Genomic DNA, 11,972 nt, shown 5'->3' with positions numbered 1-11,972 from the left:
TCTATATGTCTCCCTTTGAATCTCCCTAGATCTCTTTCTATATTTATGTCTTGATCTATCTCTATCTATTTTTCTCCCATCCTCTCTCCCCTCCATATCTAGACACATCTCTCTCTTTATCCATTCATCTTTCTCCATGGTCTCATTTATATACCTTTAAATCTCTACATTTTCATATTTCTTCTCCCATCTCCATCTATCTTTGTTCCTTCCTAATATTTTTAATATTCAATTTTGGAAGATCTGAAAATAGAAATGTCAAGAATTATTGTTGTAAATTTGAAGACGTAACATGACGATATGAAGTTTTTATTGAGTTGGCATGCATCAGTATATGTGAATTGGTGTTGTGCATTGAAAAAATGCCACAAAGCATTTGTGTGTGTATTCTCACTTTCATTTAAGTAATAAAGTTTTCATATTTAATTTAAATAATCATATGTTCATGAAATATCTCAAATTGTAAATTATATTTAAAATTCATTACAGTACTACACTAAGAGCAAGTATTAATAATGATAAAATAGGATGGCCCCTTCATGAATTTTATTACTCTATATTTTCTTTAAAGGCTTTATAATTATAATTAAAAATATTTTCCATCATCTTTGAAGCCTTGAACAACACATTCAAGATATTTTTTTTATTAAGTTCACAGATTTCAAAAACTATTTATTTCACAAATAAATAAATTCAATAGCACAAATAAAAAAATTATTGTTCTTATTGATTTTGTGAGTTCTCTAAGTATGACCCTACTTTCATGAGTGTGGTTGTGAGGAGTTTTGAATCATAATAGTAATAGTAATAGTAATAATCTATATAAGGAGGTTTGATTCTGGTTTTTTTTTTCTGAAACTTCAAAAAAAATTTAAATATTGAAAATTTTGAGGCACAACTAGTAACAAATAAAAACAATTTGAGAGGAACTGCGAATCATAATAATTGATACTAAATTGGACCAAATTAGAGTCACCAACTTTAATCATGTTTTTAGAGGAAAATGAAATCATCTTTTGAATGCTTTTATTTTTTACTAATTTAGGTTTAATAAATTTATCAAACCGAAAATATAATTAATAAATTGTAAAGTAAAAATTTCTATGTAGTAAGAAAGAGGATTGTAATCTTGTGCACTTGCTAAATAGAAATTCTATATTAGATTTGGGAAATTTCCTCATGTGTATAAAATTCATAACTTCCATTTGTCTAAAATAAAATGGAACTCAAACCTACATTTTATTGGTTTTTGAAAATAAGGATGGTTTGCAACCTATAAAATTTGTGTTTCCTAGTCATTATCAACCAATATCTATGTAGTTAAGAAATGGTAATATCAATTCTCAACTTGTTCCTCCCACCTCCCACACACTCACGCTCCCCCCACCACTCTCTCTAAAGTGTTGAGAATGGAAACATGTATTAATGATTAAACTTAATTTGTTTTGTTTATTGCAATGCAACAAGATTATTAGGATGGTCATCCTAGTCTATTTACTAATTTGGAATTGTAAATATGAAGGCACCGGGTACAAAGGAGAATTTTTTATTTGAAGTAAATGGTGACATACAAAGTGTTGACATAGAGATTAATCTAATAAATGAAAAATATGTAAATAAATGAACCAGAAAATTCTAATACAATCAAAATATAATCTAATTAACAAAAAAAATCTAATCTAAAATTAGAAGCTAGTCTAAGTTAATCATCTAAAATAAAAGATAATCTAAATAAAAACTTGATCTAAGTTAAAAACATAAATCTAAATTAGTTATCCAAGGTCCAAATGTACCAATTGAACAAACAAACACTTCAAATTTTATCATTTTGTATCTCGGTCTCTACTATAAAATTTATAAACATCAACTAGATGTTCATTGTCCTAAAATAATAGACTTATAGAATGTAAAAATTAACCAATAAAACACCATACTATGTTCATCCATACAAGTTTGATACTAGGATTTAACATGGAAACCCGATTTGGGTGAAACCACCAACAACATGTCACCAATTTTCTGTCTTCTAAAGTGAGCTCTCTTAGGAGCCAACCCTATTAAAGGTTACAAAATATATTTTTTAATGTGACCTTGTTAAAGGATTTAATCACCTTGTTAGGAGTGGCCTTGTTGGAGGACATTATAAAATTCCATTAGAATTTCACCCTATTAAAGGATTTACATATGACTATTAAGTCACTATGATTGTTACGTCAACCTTGATTAAAGGATTTCAAATACTATTTACAATAGTTAGAAAGTAACAACAAGGTTTTGATATGTTAAGTACAACTCACTTTACATGTATATATCTTTGTCTAGCTCTAATGTACATATTCACTATCTGGCCTCCACTATCATCTTTGTCTCTGATTCACTTGGCAACCCTACAAGTAGTCACTCTTTCTCTCAACTCTTCTCAGCATTTTGCTTAGATTCACTAGTCAATAACACCATTCAATACTCTAACTTTACAAGAATCCACATATAGATGCATGCAAAAACACACTATAGGTTAGGCCTTCTATCTCCTTAAATAGCTAACTCTAATCTTTTTCCACTTAAGCTCCACCATAGATATTAGGGTTTATGATTCAATTTGTCCCATTCAATGAATCTGATCACCATTTTGTTTTTCCTCTTTCCTTCTAGAAACTTCTCTTGGAACCTATTCCTTACTTCATTTACCTAATCCTCTCCTAGAGTTGAATGATCCTACTCAATGACCCTTATCTTCAACATGCTTTCCATATCCCAAGAAATTGACATAGTCAGCTGGAAAAATTATGAATTGTCATTAATAGTTAAATTGTTTTTCATTGTCGAACACTAAGTTCTGACACTTGGTCATCAATGGATTAGTTGTTCTCTTCTAAATTTCTTGCTTGACATATATAATGTCACTTGTTTGATATTGATGCTCGATATACACTAATTCTTCTTGGCTTGTACTAGCACTCTCATAATCTTTTTCTTTGTTACTAAGTCAAGCATACACATTTGGTCTATATTTTATCATATCTTCAAGGCTTTAGTATTACTATCTTCTCCATTTATAATATAATTTAAAAAATTAATATATGTTGTCAAAGTCCAACTAATCAAGTGTCCATTTGCAGTTTCCTTTTCATAATGTAACCTATCCTCTAGATGCTTTTTTATGAATAATTCCTCAAATCCTTTTCATCAATCAAACAGATATACAACTTAGATGAAGTAGAAATCTATCTCATCAATAGTTTTGACATCAATGAAAACATAACAATTTTTCCAATTGTAGTTCTTAACAAATATGCATTGTTCGAATTAAAATAAATATAAAAATTTCTCCCTAGTTTAATTTATCATATGGGAAGTATCCTAGAATATCTTGGAATTTTCCATGAGATGAGACAAGAATGATACAAAACATTATGATGCACATATCTGCTACATGTAATATTTTTCCTATAGTTGAAAACCAAATATGCTCAAAACTTGATAATACTACTCTTAGTATTTGGTTTAATGTGATTCTGAATTTTTGAGCACATACTTGATGATAAGATAAGGTCACCATAAATCCAACATACTCCCCTACTACCAAAGCATTGGGTTGTAGAGAGAAAGAATCAAACTCTGTGATTTCAAAAAGAAGTTGCCCCAAAACATTAAACATTTATTGCATTGACATATGCATGCTTAACTATTTTGAATTAAGAATTTGGGTTTTTCAACATAGATTTTTTCAAGGTTTCTTATTAGGAAACACTTTTCTAACCTAGTAACCAAAAAAATTATTTAGAGGGACAAAAGGGTGAATATTAGAAAATTTGGACCAATTAATTGGTGTCATCTCTACAGTTGCATTCAATTTGATTGTACAAGATCCCAATAGTATCATACTATGGTACACGGAGAAATATTTTGCTTGTAACCTATGAATATACTATAACAGTTCCTACTTTGTATGATACATATAAGAATAACAAAATCTATCAATATGATAATTATTTTTATTATTATTAAAACAAACAATACCAAATGTGTATATTTAACCATAGACTTTACATGTAAAAAATTGGATGTGTTAAATATGCATTATCTTAGAGAATGTGATCTAGAACGGTAGTGTGAAAATGATTTAAATAAATTTTAAAGGTTCAATCACATTTCTCTTGTCCATAAGAAATCATCCAAAAAAAATGGATAGATATAAAGCAATAATTGTTTCAAGGTGTATCAACTATTTACAATGTGATTTCATCATGTTTAGGTTTGTTTGTCTAATCATGAGTATTTGTTTTGAAGTAATTTGAGAAATATATTTTTTCAAGTTCAATTTCAATTACAATTTGATTGTGTGTTAATAAAATCTATTGATTAAAGTGTTGAAAATACTTGTTTTGATACCCATTATGCATAGACAATGTTAAGAAACATCTTTGTGTGTGGTAGTTCTTGTGATAGATTTATTTGTACATGTTAAGAAACACTTGTTTTATGTCAGTGGAAAACTTTCCTAGACCACAACCTACAATAAAAAGGTTTGGCGGATCAACCATGATTGATAGAATAAAATTGACAACTAGACTTGCTAGGAGAGATTTCCCAAGTGAGACTTGAAAATCCTAGGACTCAAATATAAACATATGATAGACTAGTTGAAAACTATGTCTTGAAGTTCATGTCAACTCTAGTGATATCGCAAAAGTGATAGAGGGATATATACAAGATAAAAATCAAATAGACAAATGGTTAAGTGTTGTATTGATAGATAGAGTTTTGATCACAAGTAATGTTTATTTACTATTTTTTTACCACTTGGAAAGAATTCTACTTTTTCTACCAAGATGCTTGTTTATGAAGTTTACATCATTGAACTCTTTCTCTTTTTCAGTTTTTGTATTCTTTTTTATTTTCCATTTTTAAAAAAAAAAATCTATTTCTATTTTTGTTTGTTTGATACATCAAAGTGCCTATTTGTCAAGTTTTCACCAAAATGACCATTTTTTCAGGACTACTTTCATTTGTTTTACTTTCTTTAGGATCAATATGTTTTGTACAACTTCTACTCCCAGTATGTCGGGTGTTAAACCATTTGATAGTGTTGATAGGATCAAGAAGAGCATCTCATTCAGGAGTCATTAGTTGATATGAACCTAATCCAAAAAAAATTGTTATTATAAAGGAACCCAACTAATTAGGTTCAAAATTTTCATTCTATTCCTTAAGTAATTGATTTCTTTTTATTCTCTCTCAAGATAAGATATCCTAGTTCAATAACTCTTGATTCTACCTTATTGTTGTATTCTTGTCACATTTTTTTTAGTGTTGACATTTTTCCTCTATCATTTAAAGTTTATTAAGTCTTATGATTATATAGTCCTCATTAGATCCAAAATACTTTAATGATACTCCTAGTGAAGAAATTTTGAATACAATAGGTAGCATCACCTCTAACCCATAGACAAGTGTAAATGATGTTAGCCCTTGTGGAAATTCTTATGTTGGTTCTATATGCCCACAATGTTGGGTAAATTTGTAAATATCAATCCCTTACTAATGTATTCACATTTTTTTGCAATATTTTGAGGAATTCTTTATATGATGCCTCAGGTAATAAATTGAGGACTAGTGTTGCCTGCAATTCCGAAATGGAGACATATTTCATCAATGTCTTTATTTTTGAATTTCTCCTCATTATTAGTTATAATTAAATAGGATACACCATACCTACAGACGGTGTAATTATGAATGAACATTTTTACTTCCTTACCCATTGCATTGGATAAGGAAACATCCTCCATCTACTTAGTGAAGTAGTTAGTGGCAATAATGATGTATTTGTTCCTATCTAAAGAATTGAAGCAAAGTTGTCACACCAAATCAAAGACTTTATGTTGAAATGGCCATTTTTAAATAAATGGTATAATTGTTAGCATAATATTGCTATTACATTTACTACATAACTGTTGGCTCTTAGGGTGGTTACATTGGTTTCTATAGTTACATTCTTGTTGTCAACACTATGTTACTTCCACACAATATTTATATCTTCTTTGTATTTATTTTAAAATAATGCACACACATCTTCTTCTTTTGGCTTACCATTAAATGGTATCATGTAATGTCCCCATCTTTTTAGCCTATCAATAGAGTTCCTAGCCTTTCATTCTTTGAAGGCTAAGTGCAGAAATAAGGTGAAATAATTAAATTAATTTCTTATAAAGTCATTAAAAAAATTTAAAATTAAAAGGTGATTTTATATTTAATTAATTTAACTAAAAAGTGACTAAAATAAATATTAAATCATAAGTCGCTAAAATACTATTATATTATATGGAAAAGGGAATCTTCTAGAAGCATAACTAATTATTGTTGGAAAGGAGGAAGCTTCTAGAAAAGTGCAATAAAATAATATTTTAGGTTCTTCTAGAAGGAGTGAAGGAATAGAATAAATAGAGGAGAGAGCCTCATTGTAGGGCATCCAGATTTGATATTGACATTTTCTTATGCACTTGTGGACCCAAGGGTTTCTGTAGGAAATTTCAGTCATTGAGAATGATAATTCTCTTTGATTGGAAACTTTGAGGCTATGAAACTATCAGCTAATATTGTTGCATTTGCTGGAGGTGACATTTCAATCATCTCATTGAAGATTATTGAGTTTTTTCAGCAATTCATGAAGAAGATACACTTCAGATTTAAGGATCATTCGTTGCCCTCGTTTTATCTTCACTTTGGAAGGAGTTAAGTAGCTAATTTAGAGGCATATTAGGAAGTTTATACCCATCTACTATAGTGTATGGTAGATTTGATCTTCCTACCAATCATAGGTTCCCTTCATTTTATCTTCATGTTTATGCATTATCTGAAAATACATCTACATGGTTTTTTATGGATAGTCTAGTTAGATTATTGAAGATATTGTAACCTAATTTTATATGAGAATTTTTATATCAGAAAAACATCAAATTTGAATTTTGGAATATAATGTTAGTTTTCATGCTAACTGTTTGACATATTGTTACTTGGCTATAAGTGTTAATCTTCATTGAATAGATGTCATATATCCCTCTATTGTACAAGTGTTTGACAAAATTTCTAAAATCAATTATAGCAAGTTTCAATCAGATTTGGATAGGGTTATTACAATGGTATCAGAGCTTTCATTCTACCATCCTATGATCAGTCAAAGAACATATGAGTGAGACAGAAATCAGATGTTGTAGTAGGGAACAATGGAAACAACAATATCAAAATCCTCAGGTTGAAGGGGATGCATTCTTAGAAGTATTAAGAGAACGATATACTGGAAAAATAGTTCAAAATATGGTAGAAGAAGAAAATAGGGATGCAAGAGCTGAAAGGAAATTTAACATCATGCTTGATATGATGTCACGCTTATTAGCAAAAATAGATCAGGAAGCCACTCAAAATCAAAACATAGCTTAACATAGTGGAGATAATGAGGAAAGGTCTATAAATTGCACTGAAGGCACTAGAGGATCAAGCTCTAGGCCTCTTTTTCCCACCTTTACACCAAGAGAAGAACAACCACATGTTGCTCAAGCTATTTCTTTTGGAGACAAAGCTAGATAGGCCTATTTGGAGTATACCACTCTCCCTCCTAATATGAGAGAAATATGGAGGTTTGATCAATTCATGAAGCAAAGGAATAGGAGAGGAGGAAGGAATGATCACTATGCTCCAAGAAATGACTATCAACAAACACTTGGTAAGATTTCCTTGCCTTACTATGATGGAAGTAGCTAATGCACAACTAGTTCTTGGGTTCAAAAGCTTGATAATTATCTTTCTTTGAGATCAATGCCTGAAGAGGATGCCATAAGATTTCCCACACTACATCTTGAAGGAGTTGCTCATGAGTGGTGGTATAATGGGTTAGTCACAGTTGGACACAACATTATCACTACATATGACGAGTTTACCAATAGGATAATTGAAAGGTTTGATGTCAAAGATCCTAAGGTTAGTTTCTGTGAATTGGTACAACTAAAAGAACATGGTTCCCTTGAAACTTATGTGAATGACTTCCAATAGTTATCAATCATGGTTCCTAACGTCAATGAAAGAAGATTGGTGGTCTTATTCATGAAAGGATTGATGGAGCCATTGAAGCGTTGGTTGAAAGATTTTGATCCTTCCTCACTATAGGAAGTAATGAAGAAGGTAGGAAGCATGGAGTTCACTACCCCTACTAGCAAGTTTCCATCAAAGGGAACATTTTCCAATGATGACAATAAGAAGTTTTCTAAGAAGGAGGACGAAGCTAAAGGCAAGCCTACTTTTTCACTTGACCATCAGAATCTTAATGATTTAAGGAAGAGGAAACTATGCTTCTATTATAAGGGGCCTTATGATATTAACCATGACTTCCCTATGAAACCTAAGGGGAAGTCAAATCATACAATGTGGGCACTAATTGAATATTTTGATTAGACTAGCAATCTAAAATTAATGATTTAGAATCAAAAAAATTAGAACATGATGAAGAATTAGAGGATGAAGTGAAGCTTAAAGAAGATTGTCTCACAAATATTCAGCAAGAAGGGTCTTTTAGGATGTGAGGGGTTCTTTCTGGTCAAAAGATTATTACCCTTCTTGATATAGGTGCGACACACAATTTCATTGATACTAGGCTTGTTAAGAGATGTGGTATACACATTGAGGACTTTGAGGGAACTTGAGTTAAGGTTGCTAATGGTTTCACTATTAGGTGTGACAAGATGATTTCAAAATTGCCCATGCGCTTGAATAATTATGAGTTCAAGGTAGATTTCCATGTGGTGAACATGGGAGACAAAGATATGGTTTTGGGAATGACATGGTTACATGACATAGGAATATTCACCCTCAACCTTCGTGCAAATGGAAATGAGATTTGAGATGGATGGGAAAATTCATGTGTTCAAAGCACTCAGAGACACCAGTTGCAAGACTATTTCTTTCAAGAAAGTGGAACATCTCTTGCATCATGACATGGTTGAGTGGGCAGTAGCTTGTGTTTTGAAGCTAATGTAGAAAGAGCATAAAAAGCCTATTTATCCTCTTGATATACAAGAGTTGAGGATCAAGCATGATAAGGTCTTTGGTGAGATTCCACCTGATAGACCTCCAGATAGAGGGATAGAGCACATCGTTGAATTGGAGGAGGGTGCTAAGCCCATGATAGTCACTCCCTATAGGCACCCTAAGTGGCTCAAAGATGAGATAGAAAATCCTATCAAGGAGTTGCTAGCTATGGGGCATATTAGACAAAGTAAGTCACCTTTTGTTTCATCAGTGGTATTTTTTAAAAAGAAGGATGGTACTCTAAGGATGTGTATTGATTATAGAATGCCTAACAAGAGAACAATCAAGAATAGATATCCCATTTCCAAGATTGATGAGTTGATTGATGAATTGCATTGTGCCAATTACTTCTCCAAAATTGATCTCAGATTAATTTACCACCAAATTCATGCGAGGGAAGAAGATATTGAGAAGATAGCTTTTTTTTGCCACTGTGGACATTTTGACTTTCTGATTATGTCATTTGGGCTAACCAATCCCCCTGCTACATTCCAATCTACTATGAATAGGGTATTTCATTCATAGTTGAGGTGATTTTTGTTAGTCTTCTTTGATGATGATATATTGGTTTATAGAAGGACATGGGAAGAGCATCTTGCACATCTTGACATAGTTTTGGGTATTATTGGTAACAAATCTGTATATGCCAAGGAACCTAAATGTGACTTGGGCATGACAAAATTATTATATTTGGGTCACATCATTAGTGTAGAAGGAGTTTGGATGGATCCAGATAAGGTCAAGGTAATTGTTGAGTGGTCTACTCTAACAAATTTGACTCAACTTAGAGGATTTTTGGGCTTATGTGGATTCTATCATAGATTTGTCAATGGGTATTCTTGCCATGCAACACCATTTACAAATTTGACCAAGAAAGGGGCTTTTGTTTGGACTTATGAGGCACAGGAATGCTTTGAGATGTTTAAATGACTTATGAATACTTGCCCAGTGCTTGCATTGCCTAATTTCACTAAACCCTTTGAGTTGCAGTGCAACACATCAGGTGAGGGGATTAGAGCTATCCTTATGCAACACAAACACCTAATTGCATATGAGAGTGAGAAAATGAGAGGTCCTAAGAGGATCTATAGTATATATGATAAGGAAAAATTGTCCATTATGCATGCATTGACCAAGTTTAGGTAGTACTTAGTGGGCAGTAAGTTTGTCATAAAAATAGACCATAATAGCTTGAGACATTTCCTTGGGTAGTAGGATGTTAATGACTATCAACAGAAGTGGGTAAGCAAGTTGCAATCTTATGACTTTGACATTTATTTTGTCAAAGGTTCATAGAATATAGTTGTTGATGCCTTGTCTCATAGACCACATTTGAGCTCTATGGTTGAGATTTGAGAGGATTGGAGTCATTTGATTATGGTGGAATATGCTAAGGATTCTTGAGCTTTAGGTATTATTGATGGGTCTCTATAGGATGATAGGTACATGGTGGTGAATGATCTTATCATTTAAAAGGGGAAGATCTTCTTGACTCCAAGATCAGAAGTAAAAAACCTAGTATCAAGGTCCTTTCATGATTCACCATTGGCAGGCCATCTCGGCTATTTCAAAACCTATCGATAGGTTTGGGAGAGGTTCACTTGGAAGGGACTAAAATATGATGTTCTATGATATGTTAGGGAGTGTGTTGTTTGTTAGAAGAACAAATAGGACCATACATATCCTGCTAGTTTATTATAGCCACTTCCAATTCCACATAGGAAGTGGGAATGTATATCCATGGACTTCATCATAGGGTTGCCAAAAGTGCAAGGAAAAGATTGTGTTTATGTGGTGGTTAATCACTTGACCAAGTTTGCACATTATTTTCTGGTCACTATTTCTTATTCATCCACACAAGTTCCTAAACTATTTTTTCATGAGGTGTTTAGATTGCATGGATTACCACAAAACATTGTTAATGATTGGGAGAGTCGATTTATGAGCAATTTTTGGTAGGACCTTTTTAGATTGTGTGGGATCGAGCTTTCTCTAAGTACTAGTTACCACCCTTAGATAGATGGATAGATGGAGATAGTCAACAAATGGGTGGAAGGGTACCTCAGAAATTATATTGTTGGGCATCAAAAAGGGTGGGTTAAGTGGATATACCTTTGTGAGCACTACTACAATACCACTTACCATCTTTCTATTTAGATGACACAATTCATGCCCTTGTATGGTTATTAGGCTCCTAGCTTTCTTGATTTTTTGATAAGTGATAGTAGAGTGCCTCGTGTTGGAGACATGTTAGAAGAAAATCAAGATATCATGAGGGCTCTTAATGAAAATGTCTAGAAGGCACAAAACTAGAAAAAATAGTATGCAGATTAGAAGAGAGTGTAACACTATTTTGAGGTTGGGGACATGGTGTATTTTGATATTGCAACTCTATAGAAAGTCTACTCTCAAGAAGAGTGGTGTAGAGAAGCTCAAGCCATGATATTATGGACCTTTCTGGGTCATTATGCATGTGGGTGAGGTGGCTTACAAACTAGAGTTTTTGGTAGACAACAAAGTGCACAATATTTTCCATGTATCACACCTCAAGAAGGAATTGGGACATCATGTGGTTCCTTCTATGGTTCTGCCACCCTTAGATGATAAGGGTAAGTTGATTTTGATACCAGAGGCTATATTAGATTCTAGAGAGAAGCAATTTAGAAGACATGTCATTAGAGAATATTTGATTAAATGGAAGGACCTACCTATTGAGGATGCTATATGGGAGAGTGAAGAGATTTTGCAACATCCAGAGTTGAGATTGCTTGGGGACAAGCAATTTCTAGAGGGGTAAACTATAATGTCCCCATTTTTTTAGCCTATCAATGGAGTTCTTAGCCTTTCATTCTTTGAAGGCTAAGTCGAGAAATAAGATGAAATAATTAAATTAA

Source organism: Cupressus sempervirens, chromosome 9 (genome assembly GCF_028749045.1).
Source record: "Cupressus sempervirens isolate cs-2001-9-10 chromosome 9, ASM2874904v1, whole genome shotgun sequence".
In the NCBI taxonomy this organism is placed as follows: domain Eukaryota; kingdom Viridiplantae; phylum Streptophyta; class Pinopsida; order Cupressales; family Cupressaceae; genus Cupressus; species Cupressus sempervirens.
Note: the sequence above shows the minus strand (reverse complement) of the source record.